Raw genomic sequence first — 15702 nt, 5'->3', positions numbered from 1 at the left:
CTCCCATACAACTTTCGTTTTTCTTCCCACAAATCAAAAGTCATGGCACCCATTTGGCAGCCGATTTTCGTTTTCTTTGGCGGGTTGTTTTCACCATCACCATGGGCCGGGCGTAAGAAACGACTATCCAGAGTTCATGTGTACTGGAAAGCAAATCAAAGCTTGCTGAGCGTTAAAGATTTGAAAGGAGATATTTTGGCGGGTTTTTTTTGTACCTTCTACTGCTAACAGCACGTGGTACCGGTAAATACAAGAATTTTGGATGCAATAATGAGCTAACATTTCGGATTGAAAAATACAACTAGCCTGTAAAGTATGTATTGACTTGAATTGTAGTGGTTTTCAAAATACTCCCTACCACTGCTGCAGGGCTTTGGAGTCTATAAGGAAATACAGTGTGTGAAGTATGGATGCAATGCTTTATCTTCATTTTGAATTTGGATTGAGTGCTGAAAACATATTAAGCTATTTTCTTGAAATTAAGCTTTTTAGAAACAACGTGCATTATCTGGAAAAACCAAATCCTACGCAAGAAACTTTATTTGAAATTAAGTATGAGGTTTTAAGTTTTATACAATTCAATTTTATCGGTCAATCTATGACTTTTGTATAAATGTTGATCATCAATGTGTTCAATTTTACCAATTATGCGAAAACTTAAACCGTTAAGTACTGCGAATTCAATAAAATTATATCCAATAATTTTTTACTTTATTACTCTTCACAATAATTAATGAGATTATTTTCCCAAGAATGGAAACATTGATTTAAAAAAATCTTTTGTTATAACATCATAAAATGGGCGATTTGGGTTCCGAGATAATTTCTTTTAGATCACTTCAAAAAACTATTGTTAGAACTTGAAACATTTAAAAAAAACTAATCATAAAACGTTGTGGAAATAAACAACGGAAAGTACACATACATTTGAAAACATGAAAGATGAGTCTTCAACAAGTTTAAAAAAACAAATACAAACACATATAGGATCTCAATGAAACTTAATGTTTCCTCGAAGAGATTCCTGTTACTTAATTCTAAGCGTACATCTTTCGAGTACCGTAAACTGGGGGAACATTGATCACTTTTTTCATTCATTTTTGAATATTTTGGAAGGAGTTGCTTTTTCGTAATATCTAAAAGCTTTAAAACCCTTACTGAGGTAAGGAGTATTAAACATGATAATTGATTGCCGTAAATTTAAACAACATTGGTGGTTATGATTAAATGTTTGTTACAAAACCAGGTTTCGAGTTTTGGGATAACTTTGATCACTTCGGTTTTTACTTATCTTAACATCTTCAAATTTATTGTTATTATGCCATCAAGCACAGAAGGCTCAAAACATCGATAACAGTAATTTTTTGTTTGGACTCAATTGAATTTTTCAACGTGTTCTTTCAAAAACAAATATAATCGAAAGATGTACAATGTTCCTGCATACATTTAGGGGCAAACATTATAAACATTTCTCGATATTTTTTGGCTTCAAGAACAGATAAAATTTTACTTTCATGCAATTTCCTAAGTCCTCGTACTGTTCCCATGTTCTTTTTTTTCTTCAAACTTAACCATTTGATAGGGATTTTAGCCATTTTTTCTTTATCCAAAAATTATCATCAAATAACTGTAAAAATAACACTTAAACTTAACCTTAATCAAGAAAAAAGTTGAACTTTCACATTAAACAACCCATTTGCTCATATATGCTTAATTTTGATCAGAAGAGATGTTTGTTTATGAGCCTTCAAAAAACCAAATATTTTAAGATTTTCAAATTATATTTTAAGTTATATAAAAAATTTCCTAATAATAACAAAATTTAGCTTATTTGTAACTCAATTTATAGGCTTTCAAACGTCGTAATCAGTTTTCAGATATTTTAACTTTATACTTAGTTAATGCTTAAACCACTAAACCACAAAAGTTTACTGTGTATGGCGTGATCGGGATTCAAATTCATGGCCGTTGGCTTGGAAGACTTGAAGGCCACGAGCTGCGACAAGTTTCGGAAGCCTTCTTAGAATTTTCTAGGCAAATAAAACTTGAATATAGCATACGGGGGAGCATTTGGCATAAAGCGTCCGAGGAGATCATCTCCAAAAGAGATTTCATTAGAGGGGGGGGGGGGGGGGGGGGGTAAAAATATAGTTTAATCATTTGAAGATAAAAAAAATAGAAGGCCAAAGCTATTCAAGCTTCCTTGAGAAAGGGTGGAGTGGGTATACAATGTTTTTTGTGATGAAAAAAAAAAGCATTCATGAGAAATTATTTTTAATTTCTAGGAATACGACCCGCATACCTATACCTAAATGTTTCAAAAATATGAAAAAGGGAAACACAGTAAATATTCTCAACTTGAAAAACACTAACAAAACTTTCAAAGTTCACATACATGGCACAACATGGGTAAAATTTTCTCATAATAAAGATATAAAAAACATATTGAATACAAAGCTACCAAAATTTCGTAAAGTCAAACGACTCATTTTGATTTATATTTTATGCACACCCGAGCAAGGCCGGGTAAATCAGCTAGTGATAACATAAAAATAAGAATATTTACAAACAGATAGACAAAAAATAACAATAACGATCAAAGTTTGATAATCTATCTTTGGCCGTTCAGATGTCCTTTTCCGGAAGGTTTAAAAATGTAATACGCGTACGAGAGTAGAATGTGGATAAAGTTTTAACCAAAAAAAAACGGTAGCTTTTTGCCAGTTTTAAAATTTGCCCTCAAAAAAAGTTGAAAATCACTATCTTAAATCAATTATAAAGCTTCAAAATAAACATTTTAACGCTGAATCTGCTTGATTATAATGCAACAAAAGCATTAACCGAACTCACCCGAACTAGGAAGATACAGTTGTTTGAAATCAGCTTTCTTTTAACTTAGTATTTTTCGATACATCATGTTTCAGTCAAAATATTTTTATAAAGTATGTTCTACAAACTGTTTCATTTTAAATGACTCAAAACTTTTTCAAACATATCCTGCATGTATATGCTCCGCTTGAAAAGATATCGTTTAATAACCTTTCTAACTTTTTACGGTTAGCTTCTACGATGTTGACGTCTTGAACAAAATAACAACAACTTAACAATCAAAAAACTTGCTGAAGACATGACAGCTCTAAAATGAAAATGATAAAAAATATTTTTTCTATCTCACTACGAGGTGATTTAATCACTTTTATTAAAATCTGATTTTGAAGTCCTTGTAATGTAGGTAAAATATCCCGAAGACACTATGGGTCTTAAACGCATCGTTTTGGCGTAATCAATTTGGATCACCTTTGTATCATTTCACCCTAATGGAAAAAACATCACAGAAAACCGTCACAGAATTTTCGAGTAAAAACACAAAAATTTAGTGATAAAAACATAGATTTCTTCGGCAACCTTGGTGCGGCGTATCGTTCATTCTGCCTAGTGGCCATTAGGCCCAACAACTATAAATTATAATGACCATTCGGCTTAGCATCCTTTCTGTCAAACTTTCTTCGGTCGGGTAACCTTCGGCCGTATGACATATTCGGCCTGATAACCTCCTAACGTCCATCGACCAAATGACTTCTGTCTAACGACTTTTGGCAGAATGGCCCAGTCTCCTTCAGATTGATCAACTAGGATGAAAATCTTCGAATAATAGTCCAAGTTGGACATTTTACTATCAGTCTAAAGATGGTTCTTCGATTTTTTTTAAACAATTTGCGTTCCATTAATGATAAATGTTTAATATATTTCTGTATACCGTAAAACGGGGTAACTTTGATCACCGGGGTAACTTTAAACATCAATGAATTTTTCCACATTATTATCAATAACTCTGTCTATAGTTTGAATTTTTGAAAACTGTTTTCTACGTTTGAAAGCCTATTAATTGAGTATCGAATAGACTAAATTTGATTTGTATTGAAAATTGTTTTCTGTAAGTAAAAATGTAATTTCTATATCTTAAAATAACTATTTTTTCCAAGGCCCGCAAACAAACAGTTCTCTTGATAATATCAAAAAGTATTTAGAAGCAAACGGGTAGTTTAATGTGAAAGAACAACTTTTATTCTTTGTATATGTATAGTTATAGTGTTATTTTTATAGTCATTTAATGATAAATTTTTGACATTTAAAAAGGTTGTACATTTTCCAAGAGTAAGCCCTTATCGGACCAATGGATAGGAATCCTATCAAATGACTAGCTTTGAAGAAAAAATGAAAATGGAAATAGTGGGAGGGCCTAGGGGAATGTGTGAAGGTAAAATTTCATATGTATTTAGAAGCTAAAATTTTATAGAAATTATTAAAATTTTTGCCCCTAGATGTATGCAGCATCATTGTTTTTTTTTCGATAATAAATGTTTTTAAAAGAAAACGTTAAAAAGCAAGGTGAAATTGTTAAATTAGAATTTGTAAACAATTATGAAGGCGTTTTGTATCCTTTACGATCAAGAAAACTCGTTAAAACCGTCACAATAGAGACTGATAAATGTAACCCCAAATCAACAATTCCTGAACAGCGACGAAATCGATTGTTTAATCAAATTTAAAGTAGTCAAATGAATTTCTGCAACCATGTTTTACGTTCATAGGAGTCCAGTACTGGTCCAACTGGTCCAACTGGTCCAGTATTACCCCGGATTACGGTACATGTTTTATAGATAAGATAAGCCTTTGTTGATCATTTCAAATTGTAATTAGTTGAAAATAATTTGTTAAATTGCGAAAGACACTGTAATATTGCAAACCAAACAACTCATCCCGGGGCATTGCTCGAGCAGCAGTCCAAAAACCTACTCACAACAGGCGTTGATTTGATGAGCTATAAGTTCGAGCTGGCGATGGTGAGCCAAACTGTGCCGATTTGGTGTGTTGGGTTCGTGGAAAGTTCATGCTGGCTGCGGGAAATTTCGAGGACCCAACGAGTGAGCGAGAGAGAGCCCGAGATCGGTAGGCATGTGAAAAGTTGCGAGAGGCCTGCTATTGTAACAACACTTGCAGCAGCAACGCTTAAGTTAGCTGACGGCTTATTTTCTCAGCTTGATTGCTCCATTCAAGCGAGAGCACTGACTTTCAACAGCGAGCTTCTGAATGGGAAGGTTGTCGAAAACAGGAAGAAGGGGGTAATTAATTGGGTCAGTTTGATCTGAGCGCTCGGTTGATTTATAGGGAAAACTTTATTACAAGCACTGCATTTTTTTATGGCAGGGAGGAAATTTCTTTCTTCATTTTTTGCATCAGTTTATGCTAGCTTTTTGAGTCAAATTGTTTTCCATTTTATTCTAATTTACAGGAATACATTAAAGACTTTAACGGGACGATAGCAACGAACCTGGATTTTGCGGAAATTCACAGGGTTTTGTTTGAATTGAAAACATAAGAAGATGTCCATTTCAGTACTTTTTTTTACGTGTTTATGACTGATGTAGAATTCAGATTATATTCTTACTTACCTTTTCACATCATCGATATCATAATGCATTATTTAATAAAGGTTATTTGTGGTAATAAAATCGATAACTTGTGTTGGACCATTTCATATGTTAATTTTTAAGGAAAACCTTTAGAATGTTGTACAACATCCTCGTCAGAATAAAGTGTAACCCTAAAAAACGATAGCCTTCATCCCGAAACCTTTCACACCGCAAGAATTCCCTGGCTGGTCCGGCTCCGTTTGATTGTTTACCATAATGAATGAAGAAAAACCGAACATCATTTGCGCATATATGCAATCCATCCATCGGGTCCGGCTACTGGACTGGGCCATGCCGTCGTCTTTCGTCGGTCACTCTTTTGAGAGAAATCGCGCAGAAACCGAAATGATCATGTTGGGTCTTTGTTCAAGAACGATCTGGCCGGGCTGGCAAGGTGGTTTTTACCTGCTGGCGCTCGATACAATTCATTCGCTCACTCTCCCATGACGAACGGTGGCCCCTCTCGTTGCCTTTTGTAGCATTGTATCGTATCCCAAGCGTGAGGAAAACGCGAATGGCTCGATCCACCTAACGGGGTACGGGGCTTGTGATATAGCTCAGTGAGCAGAAAATTTGCCTACTAGGCAGATGCCCATGGGCTCGAGCTCAATTTTTTTTTTTTTTTATCTTTATTATAGAGACTTTCAGCCTTGCTCGAGCTCAAGAGTAAACATCGAATACAGTTGTATTGGATGAAGGGTGTTCGAATCAAAAAGTGGTCAAACTAAATTGCGTGTAAATCGATTAATTGTTTATTAAAAAATCAAAGTATTTTTCTTTTTGATGTATTGTATTAAAGACGTAAAAAATACTTATTTAAGATTCCGGTCGACCTAGTCCAAATTGGCGAGACTTTCGTTCGACGCCTGCTATCAGATTTTGTTCAGTCACCTTATCCACTTTCTTCGGCGCAGAATACCAGTTTGCTTTGAACTGCTTCTTGCTGCTTACAGTTTTTTGGGTCTTACGGTTTTGCTAAACTATCATCCAATATTTATCGATTGGTAGAAGTTCTGGTATGTTGGGAGGGTTCTTATTCTTGGGCACAACCTTTTTTTAGTTGGTAACCACAGGTAGTAAATCCCGGTTTACGGATTGTATTCCAAGGCACGGCGAGCCGATGGGGTCAGTCTACTCCGACCGTTGTCCGGTCTTCTTTACCCCCCTTGGCTGGCAACCCTATGATTTTTTGCCCGCGGATTTTTCTGCCCGTTGTGTGCCAGATCGAGAGCAGCTTGACCTGGACTCGAGCCTGTCACGGCACACGTTCGGGACTTCGAACGCTACGACTCGGATGTTTCCCGACGGTGACGACATCCTACCAAGGTTGCCGAAATCACAGAAAAATCTGTATTATCACAGAATTTTGAGCAACATTTCGTCACAGAATTTGTGTCATAGAACACAGAATTTTTAAAATTTTCACAGAATTCAAAGATTTTCTAAATTTTGTACAAATTTTCAAAATCCGAAATTTTTATGTCACTTTTGACTTTGAATTTTTGATTAAAATTCTAGAAAATATGAAATTAAGGTAATGTAAAATGATTTTTTTCTTTAAAAACTGTAAGTATTTTTCAATTTGTTGATGTTTCACATGATTTTTGCAATGAATTTCGTAGAACTAGCGTCACAGAAAACCGTCACAGAATTTTCGGTTCAAATCACAGAAATCGAGAATTTTTTTAGTCAAAAACACAGAATTTTTTTTGGCAACCTTGCATCCTACTCCGACTCGAGAGGCTCGCCCAGCATCGAGAGCCTCTCTACCTGTGGGTATTCCCCGACAGTGGTTAACTCTTTTTCCTCGAGGTCCGCTACGAGGAAGGTAAAGTCTTATCCCCGCAGTTTCCCCCTTAGGAAGCGGCACTAGTAGGATACCCCCCGACATTGGGGTCCCAGACAACCAGAAGTCGTATTTTATTTAACAGATTATATCGTATGAATGTTATTTAAACTCATTTTCGAATATCTACACCTACAATGTGCGGCCCATGCATATCCTTTATCGTATTTAAATGCATTGCATGTTTTTATTACGACAATTCGTATATATGCACCTACAATGTGCGTCACATGCATATTCTTTGTCGTATTTAAATACATTGCATGATTTTATTACGACAAAAGCATCGAAATCAAGAATATGTGTGCTAATGTACCTATATGGCCTCCAAATTGATACGTATATACTGGTTTTGCTGCATTATATACGATATGTTTACACGTATATTTGCACGTATATTTATGTTGCAAATTTGATATACCCACCAAATGGTTGTCTAGGGTATTCTACACACGTTTGCGGCGCAATTCTGACCTCCGCTACGCAGAAGATAATGCCTTATCTTTGTAGTTTCGATTATGGGATCGGACGCACACTACTCAAGATGCTCCCCGTTGATGGAGTCATCCTACACCGTTCGCGGTCACCCTAGGCGATGAAGCCACTGTCCGAGCGCTATCACAGATCGCGTCCATTGAATGTAAGGACCTTGATGAGTTAACCACTGCAGAGGAGCTCGAGAAAGCTCTCTCCAGCATACCTGGCATGAGCAACGAATCGGTAGCTATAAAAATAAGAAAGGCGTACGGTGGAATGCAGATTGCAACGATTCGCCTCTCACCAACAGCGGCCAACACGCTACTGACGGTAGGGAGTGTAAGAGTTGGGTGGTCAATAGGGCATTTTAGAACCGCACCCAGGATACCGAAGCAGATGCAACGCTGCTTAAACTGCTGGGATTTTGGTCATCTATCCCGAAGCTGCAAGGGGCCCGACCGTTCACGATGCTGTCGAAGATGCGGTGAAGAGGGACACTTCTCTCGAGAATGCAAAAAACAGCCGAAATGTATGCTATGCAAGCAGGCGGATGGCAATGTCCACTAAACTGGTGGCTTGGACTGTCCGGTATATATAAAGGCAAGACAAGCCAGTAAAACTGGAAATAACCCAGCTAAACCTCAAACATAGCGAGATTGCACAGCTTCAGCTGGAGCAAACGGTAGGCGAAAAGAAGTGTGATGTGGCGCTTTTATCAGAACCATACAGAATCCCGTCTGGAAACGGTAATTGGGCAGCGGACAGGTCTGGCTCAGCTGCTGTCTACGCCACGGGACGTTTTCCTATCCAGGAGTTAGTGGTAGATTCTCGGGACAGATTCGTGCTTGCCAAAATTAACGGCATCTTTTTCTGTAGCTGCTACGCTCCACCAAGATGGACGATCGGGGAGTTCAACACAATGTTGGATGAACTCACTCACGAACTTACAGGAAAGGCCCCTGTTGTAATAGGAGGAGACTTCAACGCCTGGGCGGTAAACTGGGGTAGTAGGAGCAACAATCCTAGGGGCCACAGTCTACTAGAGTCTTTCGCAAGACTGGAAGTTGAGCTGTGCAACACTGGACCCATCAGCACCTATCGCAAGTATGGAATACCAGACAGAACGTCAGTGATCGATATCACCTTTGCGAGTCCATAATTAAAAACTGATATGAATTGGAGAGTGTGTGACGATTATACACACAGCGATCATCAGGCGATACGTTATAGTGTAGGAAACCGAAACCCGGTGGCAGTAAGGCAACTGCCAGTGCACGAGCGGAGATGGAAGACTAAAGTTTTCGACAAGGAAGTGTGCACCGAAGCTTTATACATGCAGGAGGCATCCCAGGTCCATAATGCTGAGCAGCTGACGAAAATGATGGTAGCGGTGTGGGACATGACCATGCCCAGAAGAAATACACCGAAGTGGTGGCGACGACCGGCTTACTGGTGGACTTCAGAAGTAGCTGAGCTTCGTACTAGCTGTCTAAAAGCTAGACAACGAGCTCAACGGGCGAGAAATGAAGCCGACAGAGAAACGAGAGGTGCCGTTTACCGAGCAGCCAGGGTGGCACTTAAGCGAGCAATTAAGCAAGCAAAGAGAACTGCTACAGAGCGTTATGCCAGAGCGTAGATGATAACCCATGGGGCCAAGCCTATAAAGTTGCACTGGCGAGATTCGGCGGCCTAAGGTCGCCGACTGCAAAGTGTCCAGAAAAACTGAAAGAGATCGTTGCACATCTTTTCCCGCAGCATGGCCCGACGCAGTGGCCACTTACCCCGTACGACGCGGGTTCCCACGACATTGAGCCAGTAACGAATGAGGAACTTGTGGCTATTGCTAAGAAACTTGCGGTGAATAAGGCCCCTGGTCCGGACGGAATTCCAAATGCAGTGCTGAAGGTGGCGGTACAGACCATTCCGGATACTTTCAGAGTGGTGCTACAAAAGTGTCTCGACGAGGGATCGTTTCCCAATTTGTGGAAAACGTCGAAGCTGGTGCTACTACCGAAACCTGGGAAACCCCCAGGGCACCCGTCATCATACAGACCCATTTGTCTGCTGGACACCCTTGGTAAGCTACTGGAGAGGATAATATTCAACAGACTTATTATCAACACAGAAGGCGAATGTGGACTGTCGGACAGACAGTTCGATTTTCGAAAAGGGACGGTGGACGCCATCCGAATGGTGACAGAGTACGCGAAGCGCGTATATAAAAAGAAGCGGACAGGTGTTCGTCACTGCGCCATTGTGACAATCGATGTTAAGAATGCCTTCAACAATGCCAGCTGGGAAGCGATTGCCAAAGCGCTTCACAGGATGCGTGTTCCCAATACCCTCTGCAGGATAATAGGAAGCTTCTTCGAAAATCGAGTCCTGTCGTACGAAACCGAAACTCGGTTACGATCTACTGCCCTAACAGTGGGTGTTCCACAGGGTTCCATACTCGGACCTGTGCTCTAGAATGCCATGTATAATGAGGTGTTAACGCTGAAACTACCAGCAGGCGTGCAGATAGTCGGATTTGCTGACGATATCGTGCTCATGATCACTGGCGAAACAATTGGCCTTTTTTCATAATGGCAGGATGCCAAATCCGGCTAAAACAGCACAGATAAGTCATGTTTCTTCAGGAAAGGCATCTTTTTTTAAACACACTCTTTTGCGTAAATTTCCTGGTTGACGGTCCCGAATGCAACGAAAATGTCGCTTTACAAGACTCAGGTACAGATGTCTTTCCAAACGAGCTATTCCTTGGTAAACTTTGATAGTTGGATATGCTTGAAAATGTGTGCCACCTTCCCCCATCCGGTTGCAGTATAAAATTTTGTTCCGGATACCGTCTGGAGTCTGCCTTGGCCTGGGTTTCGTCGTCCATTACCACGCAATCAAACTTTGTCAACAACGTCGTATACAGCTTCCGAGATCTTGTTTTTGCCGTAAGGTTAGCAGTAACTACCTTGTTATAAGACGATAGCTCGGATCGTTTTTAAGCTTTGTGCACGGTTATAGACGATATTCCCAATTTATTGGCGACATCTTGAACGAAGAGGTTGGAGTTTCGCTTGAATGTGCTAGCCACTCTTCTGTTCGTCACTGCGGTTTCCGGATTTCGATTTCCCCCAGATCCCGGCTTCTTAGTTGTCACCACTCGGCTGTGAACTATTATCCTAATATTAGTTCGAATCTGGCCTATGACGCATATAGCGCTTTTTCTGGATGCTGGTGATTTTAGAATTTTCTGCATGCCTCATGCAAGGAAATGTCGGATACCCCGACATTTCCTTGCATGATTTCCTTGCCCATCTTAGTACTCCCTATTCAAATCACTTCAGGAGCTCCGCAAGGATCTCATTTAGGACCCCTACTTTTCATACTTTATGTAAATGACATTTCCTTTATTCTAAAAAATCTCAAAATGCTTATTTATGCCGACGACATGAAGCTCTATTTGGAAATAAGAAATGAAAAAAACATCAGCATATTCCAGAATGAAATTTACATTTTCTACCTGTGGTAGAGCTTGGAAGCTCAATGTAAAAAAATGTAATTTAATATCATTTAGCAGAAAAAGAACAATATCAAACGGGTTGCAGGTCATTACATATTGTAATATTTTCGTCGATAAATCATGTACACACGATTTAAATTGAATATAAACAATGTATAAGATACCAACTGTTGTCTGCCGCTTGACAAGAAAGGTTAAACCAAAACAGACATACGCAAGAAGAGAGGTCCCGCGAGGCCCGTCGAACTCCACACTAATCGTCAACGTCTTCGGCTGTGGGAGAAACATAAAGTAAAATTCAGCTTCCCTCGCGCTATATTCTCTTCGTTTACTGTTCCCTCTTGTCTTTCGTTTGCAAAGATATTTGTATATGAAATTGCTCCGGTAACTTAAGTTTAAATCAACTACTTAAGTCAGTCGTACTTAATATTCGAACAGATACGGTCGGGTTTAATGAAAACAAAATATAAATTAGCATTACGAGACGTTTTTTTGGGATTTGGATTTCGCGAAACAACAAAGTTCGGTCTCGGAGTGTGGCCTTCTGGTTTCGGTTATCTTGTGGTTGCTGTTTTGGTTTGATGAAGGGAATTTTCGCCGTTTCCCGAGTATAACGGCTTTTCGTGGGGAACTTTTGAACCGGTGCACTATTGGGGTTACACGGGTCAGTTACAATTTGCTGAATTCAGCTCCAGTGTTAGATGTGTTCTGAATACTAGTAGCTTCTTCTAGCGGAGTTCAAAAGTTTAAAAGTTATATGACTACTTGTTTTAAATGGATTTGGGATCCCTTATAAGTGTTTTTCGAAGATTGTGATCACGTGAGAAATGTCGGAAATGAATCTTTGTTTGTGCGAAATTTACAATCATGAATATCATGAATAATCCTGTCAAGTGATTTTGGTTCTGAGAACCCAAGGTTGAATCCGAACAGTGAAGGTTGAATCTGAATAGTGATTGATGAAAACGAAAATTGTGTTGAATTCCAGTGAGTCGAAACATCATAATTTGTGATAAATTTCGGCACAAAAAGTATAGAGTCCAGAACTCCAAACGCAGTGGAAAAACGGTTGAACCTGTTTGAAAATTATCGCCAGAGGGAGAAAATATAAACGTTGTAAAATTTAGGTGCAAGCGTGTAGCGACAATTTGCATCCAATCAGTGGAGTGGCATTTTTCACCGAATTTCACCCGGCGAAACGCGGAGATCATAATTCAGACGCTGGAGACCTCGTGTGCGCGCTCTCTCACACAGTGAGACGCCGCGAAGACCAAGGAAAGACCACAAGATCGTGCGGAAATCGTCCAACGCCAACAAGTCCAACGCCAACAACAATCGCAGAGCTGACAATCTTGGCCCCGATTTTATATACCTACAGATTTTTTTTCGGGAATATGCACTTTGCTGGAAAGAAAGTAAGCCAAACAACAACTACCATCGAAATTGTGTACCCAGCAGACAACCTCAAGAGAGTGACAAATGTGAATTTTAAATTTACTGTTACAGTTTGAATTATTAAAAATGATTTTTTGTACCCTGCACGCCTTACCGGGGTTAATCTTCACGAACTCCCAATACTTAGCCGTTTGATAGGGGGGAGCTTAATCGTTTTCATTGAATAGTGATGGGCAATGGGATCCAAAACATAAAGTTTAAATAAGTTCTCGGGATTTTTTTTTCGGACTTCGGCACCGATGGTCAAATTTATTTTAGTGATACTAGGGAACAGCGTTTTTGTGCCTCTGTTTTAAAAACTTTTGTTGGGAGATATTGTCGTCCTGAATTCGAATCATTTGTCAGATTTTGTCTATCAGCTCATGTTTTAGTGATATGGTTTGTAGAAAATTTGAAATTGATCATTTTTGAGTAAAATTGATCATTGATAACTGCTGAACAAACAAACCTACATGAAAAAAAATAGGTTTGGAATCAATTTGCTATCCTTCCTTCAATCAATCAATCAGATTTTACCTAGAAATTATAGATTCAGAGATATATAGCTAAATTCTACAATTTTCAGCAATTTAATTGGATAAAATAACAAATATTGCTGACTCCGCTAAAAAAGTCTTTCAGTATTTGTTTTAAAGATTTTAATTAATTTAAGAACTTTATTGAAGACTGCAAAACGATTGGACTTACAGTTTAATAGAAATCAAAAAATCAATTTAGGATAAATTTTTTTTAAAATTTCGTCAAAATTACCGTGTTTTGAAAAATTGTGAAAATAAACAGTAAAAAACTTCTTTAGAATTTTTCTCAGTAGTGTTCGGGAAAGTTGATCACTGATTTAAAACCTTCAATTTCCAATTCTTTGTAATCTTCTACAGTTTTTTTTTTATACAATGCAGAAATTCATTTAAAGAATTTTCTTATTTTCAAAGTTATTTCGAAAACAAGAGCTGCTAGATAAAAAACATAATTGCATATTTGGAAACAGCGTCCCCAAATAGGTCTAAATTAGTTTTCCCTTGTGTTATTCGTCAAACTTGAATCCAACAATAATGTGAAAATGGATATATAACTTCTTCGTGCTCGTGAATCAACTTTCATGAAAATCGTCTTCAAGTTGTTCGAGTTTTTCCCGTTTCTAGTTGATTTTATATAGGAGCCCCTCTTCCATAAAAAGTAATAATCTCGAAACTATTATACAAACCATCTCTGACTCGAAAAACCCTTGGATTTCACTTAATTCAGACCGATCATTCATACGATTTCTATATATAAGATTTTGTATTGCTTAGCATAGCTTGATTACCTACTCACATCCACCTTAAACCGTAAAATCCGAAATGCATGGTTTTAGATCATGTATGCATTACTTGTTCCAAACTCGAATTATGATAACAACCACTTCGAGTTCCATGATTGCTTATCTTATCAAGTTGACGATTAACACATTTTCTTATGAGCGCTCTAAATGAAAAGCCAAACTAGAATTGTAACAAGCTATGTTTAAGGTTTTGATGATTGTTTTTGAACTGAAAAAAACAATAGGTTGGGTTTGACCCTTGGTTGGTTGGGTTTTGCAATTTGGTAACATAAAGAAATGGGCTCTCCGAAAATGCCACATACAATGCCAATTCTAGATGTTAAGTAATTCCGTCTGGAAGATTGGTCCTTCTGTCTTCAATTTACAATGCCATAGATCCAGTTTCCGGAACAGAAAACAGCATTCCAGAAAGTTTTTTTGCGCTGCGAACCTGTGTTTAGAAATGTTCGAAATTCCCATTTCAAGTATTTTTTCACTGATTCATTATCAAAAATTATTTTTAGCAGAAGAAAAAAAAATACTCGCGTCCACTTGTCAATCGAAGCCTACTGCGAGTCCTATTTGATATAATTTTTTTTTATAGGTAATCATTGAATTACTTTTATGCAAATGAAAAAAAGTGAAAAAAAAATTCGGATTGAAATAAATTTGCATCGGGAAAAAAATAAAATGTATTGAATGTATTGAAGACCCTTGGAGCCAAAGAAGTATAAGTGCATAAAAGCTTATTTCGAGAGAGCACGCTTTTAACTGTTGTGTTTGGCTTTTTTCTATATGTTTTTCGAAAGATTGAACTTTCTATTAGAACGAAATTGAGTTTATTTTATGGAAGTTGAATCCATTAATGGTTAGAGAAATGTTGAATAACACCATGGTATGCCAAAATGCGCTTTCTGTATTTAAAAATCATGCTACCGATAAAGGGTCTGAGCTACCGATGAGTTGTTTTAAATTGAGTAATTTGATTTGTCAATGAAGTATGAGAACTGTACAGTTCTTTGAATACTCTTGTAATGCAAAACTCAGAAATAATTCCCAGTCATTATTGTTCGGAAAACTTTATTGATATAATTTTTTTTGTTTCGATTTTAGTCGCTTTGAGATCTTTACGTCATTCGCGACTTATACCATCAATGCAGTTGGCAAACAGTTATTGAAAATCTGATCTGGTACAACTGTGATCGGACTGTTGGGCTCGAACTCACCGACATCGGCTCAAGAAGCAACTGACTTGCCAACTGAGCTATATCATAAGCCTTATTTTTATAAATTAATCAATAAAATATTTTTTTCCGGACGATAATGACCGATCATTTCTTACTATAAAGATTTTGAATCCAAATCTTATACAAAAATTTGTTTCTTTAAATTCATTCATCAATTTGATATAAGAATCTACAGTTGGTAATTTTTACCCTTATTAAATAAATGAAATGCAAACAATGATAAAGAGAAATAATTTTTTCTACTGACAATAAAACAAACGATAGATGAGAAGTCCTGATTTATAGTTCTTTCAGATGGTTGAAAAATCAATCGAAAATACCGGTTTCAGTAAAACCAGTAAACCACCCTAGTTTAGAGCCACTATTTAAAGTCTTATCATAGTTATCAA

General features: G+C 37.8%; 1 protein-coding gene across 1 annotated transcript in view; it reads left to right on the top strand.

Annotated features, from left to right (window-relative positions):
* The first annotated feature begins 11723 nt into the window (after positions 1-11723).
* Positions 11724-15702, top strand: part of LOC129746736 (protein limb expression 1 homolog) — a 185159-nt gene continuing 181180 nt past the window's right edge. Inside the window, exon 1 of the mRNA XM_055740594.1 lies at positions 11724-12729. The gene's annotated coding sequence lies outside the window, so the exon portion shown is untranslated. The remainder of the gene's footprint in view (positions 12730-15702) is intronic.

Source organism: Uranotaenia lowii, chromosome 2, assembly GCF_029784155.1.
Source record: "Uranotaenia lowii strain MFRU-FL chromosome 2, ASM2978415v1, whole genome shotgun sequence".
NCBI classification, from domain to species: domain Eukaryota; kingdom Metazoa; phylum Arthropoda; class Insecta; order Diptera; family Culicidae; genus Uranotaenia; species Uranotaenia lowii.
Note: the sequence above shows the minus strand (reverse complement) of the source record. Positions and strands in the feature narration are given on the sequence as shown.